General features: G+C 36.0%; 1 protein-coding gene and 1 long non-coding RNA gene across 3 annotated transcripts in view; both read right to left on the bottom strand.

The window, feature by feature from the left end:
- LOC111729373 overlaps window positions 1–4,828 on the bottom strand; it is a 5,561-nt gene extending 733 nt beyond the window's left edge. The window contains exon 1 of the long non-coding RNA XR_002776213.1: window positions 1,569–4,828. This is a non-coding gene — a long non-coding RNA (uncharacterized LOC111729373). The remainder of the gene's footprint in view (window positions 1–1,568) is intronic.
- Window positions 1–6,000, bottom strand: part of DST (dystonin) — a 417,658-nt gene that overhangs the window by 194,899 nt on the left and 216,759 nt on the right. The gene's annotated exons all lie outside the window — the stretch shown is intronic.

Raw genomic sequence — 6,000 nt, 5'->3', positions numbered from 1 at the left:
AAGGTACCCAGTAGCAAGCACAAGCCCAGAGACTATTAAATGAGAATCAATGTCAAGTGGTGAATCTAAGCTCCACCTGAATCATTTTTCCAAAGCAATGTCATAAATTTGACACAGTATATAACCTCGACATGTCTTTTCAATGAAAGAAAATCAGCCGACATAACCCAACTCAGAGCACACTCTGATTTCATTCACAGCTTACTGGCTAGATGACCCACTTACTGCTAAATGAATTGCACAGCCTCACTGTGTTGGTCAGCTGAGGCTGTAAATGTGAAAGTCCTCTGAGCAAAGCCAATGCCACCAGACAACTGGGCGACAGAAACACCCTATTTTTACAGATGTTGTCATGGTTCTGGCATGCACTGAGTACACAAGAACAGCCAACTTCCAAAGTTGAGTCAGATACTCCCTAAGAGATAATTACCATCTTTAAAAAAAAAATGTCTGTATTTCATTATTCTTTCTAAGGCAAATAATGAAACATTTTTTTAATTTTTAAAAATTATAATGTACTGAAAAGATTAAAAAGTTTAATCAAATTTATTAATAGAGTATCATGCTAAGTGAAATAAGTCAGACAGAAAAGGACAAGAACCATATGATTTCACCTATATGCAGCACACAAAACAAAAAGCAACAAATGACCAAACAAAACAAATAAACTCATAGACACAAACAACAGGAGGGTGATTTCCAGAAGGGAAGGGGTTTGGGGAGAGGACAAAGGGGATAAAGGGGGTCAAATATATGGTGATGAAAGGAGACTAGACTTTCCGTGGTGAGCATACAATGCAATATACACATTGTTATACATGATGTCTTATAGACTTGTACACCTGAAAATTATACAATGTTATTAACCAATGTTACCCCCAATAAATCTAATAATTAATTAATTAATTAATTGATTGATTGATTGATTAATTAATTTACTTGTGACATTGGAAAAGGAAGGCACCATCTCTGAAGTTAAGATATTTACTTTAAAACTGGCTATAAATATAGTGAAGGGTTAAGGAATCAGGGGAACTCAAACCAAAAGAACACAAAACCATTTGGTGAACACCCTCATTTCACTGGTGAACAAGCTTAGGCTACAAGGGGTGATGTGAGGTGTCTATGGTCTCACAGCACACTAGCAGGAGGCCTAGGGTATAGACTGTGGCCTTCTAAAAATTCCACTTCAGAATCTGCAAAAAGAGTGAAATTTCTCCTTCATATCTAGAAGAGAGATCTATCCTCACAACTCAGACTAACTTTCCCCCATGTCAGGAGCCACGGTGGGTGCTTCCTTTCAGTGCCTCCACTGCTGGGAAAATGGCCGCACACACATAGATCATGAAAGGGCTTTTTTTTTTTTTTTTCTGCCTCGTTTTGCCTCAATCCCTAAAGTCAGGACTCTTCACTTCAGCTTCTCAGGCTCTATATTGGCAAAGCAGTTGATGCACAGAACACTACACATTTCAGAGGAAGACACACCCTTGGATCTCTCATGTGAACTGAATGTCAGGGTTCATAGTAACTTGCCTCATTAAACTAATGACACTGCCTTAACTGACAACCTTTCCCTGCCGGAGAAGAGCAGATTTGCCTCTGGAATTATGTTCTCTTCTCTCATACCAGAGCTACTATCAATAATGTCTTTTAAATGTATCTGTACTAAGGTATAAATAACCAATATTAGCTTCAAGAATGGGTTCCTCCCAGGGGCTATTTCTTTTCCAACAGGTTGACAAAATTTTAAGCTAATTATAGAATTAGTGAAATACACTGTCTGACACATAATAGGTATTCTGTAAATATCTGCTGAAGTGGTAGAGAATGCATTTTGTCCAGAGGAAAGAAAAAAGTGCTCTGTTAAAATTTCTGAAAACCTATAGTGATCTTCTACTCAGCGGATGGTTACAAAATGTTTTCTCTTCTATAGGAACAGAAGATAATAATAAGAAGTTATAAAGTGCTTACAGTCTACTAAGTCTTCTTCACATAGATTACTTCATTTAATTATCAAAAGGAAAAAACCACTCTATTTTTACAGATGTTGAAAGTAAGACCTGGGTTAATTTTAAGTTTTCTGACTCAAGATCACATAAGTTCTCTTCTCTGCTATTCTAAATCTATTGTGACTCCCTACACCATTCCAGACAGAGCTTTATCCATTGATGAACCACCTCATTTTATGGAAGCAAAAACTGATTGAAGGGACACAGTGGATATAGAAATTATAGCTAGTCAAATGCTCTACCCTGTAGAACACAAAATCCCTACTGGTTCAGAGGGTCAGACACAAGAACATTATCAAAGAAAATTCAATTCCTTCATCCATTTTCATTAAAATAAAAAGAGAATTTATACTCTATTTGAGAGAGGTCAAGTATTAGTGAGAATGAAAGCAGTAGGATGGAAAAGGTGAAGCTCAAGATTCTTCTACCTCACCAAGACTCTTAACGTAATTGTTTCAGGAGTAAAAGTTTAACATTAGGAGACTGACACAGAACTGTGGAGGGTGATGACCCTGCTCAATTCATGACTCCACCATTTATTAACCCTGTGACTTCTCTGGACCTCAGTTTCCTCTAATGTAAAGTGTCTCCTCAAAAATGTTGAGAGACAAAGATGACATGCCCACAGGGTTCAAAACTGTGCCTGCCCCCTACCTAGTGAGTGGAGGTACCTATGTACCAGGGTGAATATTACTGCTTAAACTCTTATTCACACTACTTGACCCTATAGTCAGGCAAAACCAAGTTCTGTACTGAATCTGCCAACACAAGCAAAATTTTCATGCCAAGACAGACAATCCCTTCAAAGATGTTTTACTATTTTGGCAGAAACAAATGTAATCAACACATTTTTAGTGTGTGCTTCCAAATTTCAAAAATGTGTGAAAATGCTCCACAAAATATTTTTAACTGTGAAGAAGGCACAAATATTTGAAAATTCTAACAGGTTTAAAGCTGCCTCTCTAAAAGGAAGAGTGAAATAAAGGATAAAAGCAAAAAGTTGATAAGGTTCAAGTGCTTATTGATGGTGACCTTCAGCAAATGCCTGTTGATTTCTTATTCATATATAGGAAAAACTAAAATAGATATAACTATATTTTTTGTACAGCGAAGAATTTTAAACTTTTGCATGTCCTTCATTGAACTTAAAATTAAAAGACAGAGGCATTATAATGCAGATAGAGACCCAAAATCTAAGCAACTATTTATAACTAAATTTTTGCAAACTGGTTATGAAATCTAAATGACAACTAGAAATAGTAAAAAAAATCAACAAATGCATTTTCATTAAAAAAGATGAAATGATTCAGAAAGAAATGAGTTAGTCAATTGTAAACCAAATGACCTTTGTTTTCAAGATCTGTACAGCAAAGCTACCATATGAAAGGAGAAATATTTAGATTTTTTTCCTAGTCCTTGAATTATAAGTAACATTCTGTAACCTAAGATTTGTAAAAGACTTGGTTAAAAAGTATTGAATATTACATTTCGATGATCTTGAATATTCATTTATTCTAACATTTTGAGATGGTTCTTAATTTTTTTAAGTTTTTATAATATAAAAGTCAATAAATAAAAATATTAAACTCTTTGTTATTCAGATACTGATAATATAATTTGTACAATATCCACACTTCTTCTCATCCTTCATTCCTTGGCTTCTTTCCTAATTGGGTCACTGCACTATTCATTGGCAATTCACCAAAGGATGAAAAGTAGCATAAAAATAGTTCAGTGTTTATTAGTTAATACAGCTACATAGTATAGTAGGAAGTTAAAATTATTCATAATCATCATCTCAGAAGCCTAACTTCCAGGCGACTAAATTTACAGTCATGGTCCCTGTCATTTGTTATTTAAAAAAAAAAGAAAAAAGGGTTATAATGCATGCAGAAAAAGGCTATATTTTCTCTCACAGTGCCTATTTTTGGTTCAATATATAACATAAATAATAAATATTTGGTAGAGAAATAAAAGAAGGGAGGGATAGAGAAGGAAGTGAAAACACTGAACAAACAAAAAGATAGGCATTTAAATACATGGCCTCATAGAAATTGAAAACCAAAAACGAGTATATAAGAACATGGCAATAGTTAAGAGTTCAGCTTGGTAGATAATTTTGGGTGAAATCCAACCTCTTCCATTTACTGGCTAAGTTACTTGAACAAGTTAAAGTTTCCTGAGGCTCCTTTTCCTCCTCTGTAAAATAGAGCTGCTAATAGAACCACTTCCTTGGCCTGCTCTGAAGATTAAATAACAATGGTAGAGCATCTGACATATAGTAGGAAATACCATTATTATTAAGAGTAGTATCTGGTCTAGTTCAATATCCCCTTTTTCTAGAAAATAAACCAGAGACCTAGAAAAAGACTGTCCAAATCACACAGCTCTCTGGCGGCAAAGCTGGACTAGACCTCATGCTTCCTGCCTTCCAGACCCATAATCCATACTACTTATCAGAAAACCTATGTTGAGAAGAGAATAACATGGCAAATGCTAAGCTAGGGTGATGCTAGTTCTCAAAATTTAGTATGTTTTTAAGAGACATGTGAGAGGGTGTCTAAAACATATGCAATCTTCTCTCATGCCCCACCAGAAGATATTGATCAGGTTAAATCTTGGATAAGATTTGTTTTCAACAAGCTGGAATAATTCTACGGCAAGAACCCTGGGGTCACACTTTGAGATGCCCCACTGTAGCATCAGAAGTGTAACAAGCTCCCTATCCACAGTCATGACAATTAGAATCACCTGTGGAGTCCCACCTGCTTTATTACATTATAATCACTGGAATGATATCCAGGTACCTATATTTTTTAATGCTCTATATTGGCAAAGCAGTTGATGCACAGAACACTGCACATTTCAGAGGAAGACACACCCTTGCATCTATAAATAGAGAAAAAAAAATCTTTGCTGAGATCAATGTAACAAGACTAGGATGAAGTGAGATTTGTAAAACTAAAGCAAAAAAGAATGCTTTGTGGGAAAAGCTCAAGGGCAAAGGTAGGAGACCAGACCATGTCACAAGGTACAGGAAGCATGTGAGTCTTAGACAAATAAGAAATACCTAGAGAAGGTACAGACAGTGACCTTATTATTCCCTGTGCCCAAACATGGTCTGCCTTTGCCACCTTTGTTTATAACACCCATCCTTCATACAGGAACATCAACCCCTGCTCTGACCTCACAGCAATCTCTTTCAGAATTATGACAATTAATCAAAGTCGGATACAGTGCCACAATTTAACTCAGCTGCTCCTATTTACAGTGTTGCCTTAAGGACATTATTTAATCTCTCTGAGTTTGTTTCTTCATTGTATGAAATATGAACTATTTAGCCTATTTCATACAGTTATTTGGATGATCCAAAGACACCATGTGTCTGAAAGTATTTTTCCAATTTCAAAGTAATACACAAATCAATATTCCTTTAAAAAAAATTACACCTCCTTATCTTAGTAAAAATATAACATGCTGTGAGGCTTCTAGTCAGTAGGCACTCAAGGAGGAGCTGACTAAGCCACCTCCCCGAGCCAGGGGCTGCTCCAGGTTGGCATATGATTGCAAGAATTTAAAGAGCAGGTAAGCTGTTCACCTATACTAAGAATGACAAATTTCACAGGACGGTCAGACACTTGAATTAAGTCTAAGGTTAAGAAAAGTTCGAAGAATTGCATACTGCTCTACTTGGAGGTTAACTCAAAAGTCATCAAGCTCAACCCTGCATACAAATGTCTCAGAGTAAGAATGGATCAAATAAAGAGGCTATGAAAAAGCTTTTGAAGGAACAAATGAAAAGAACACTGGCTACAGGCCATTTCTGGGATATAATACTAATCGAGGAATTGAAAGCTCTCATTTGCATCTAATTCTCCAATGAAACATGTTGACTCCAACGCAAGGTAAAGAGTTCTCAACAAAGATAATGAAGCAAACAGAGTCACACATGTCCAAGGTAACAGGAAGAATGTCCTAGAAGCGGTACCTA

The sequence above is a fragment of the Pteropus vampyrus genome, unplaced genomic scaffold, assembly GCF_000151845.1.
Source record: "Pteropus vampyrus isolate Shadow unplaced genomic scaffold, Pvam_2.0 Scaffold260, whole genome shotgun sequence".
NCBI classification, from domain to species: Eukaryota; Metazoa; Chordata; class Mammalia; order Chiroptera; family Pteropodidae; genus Pteropus; species Pteropus vampyrus.
This window is presented reverse-complemented; position numbering and strand designations above follow the sequence as displayed.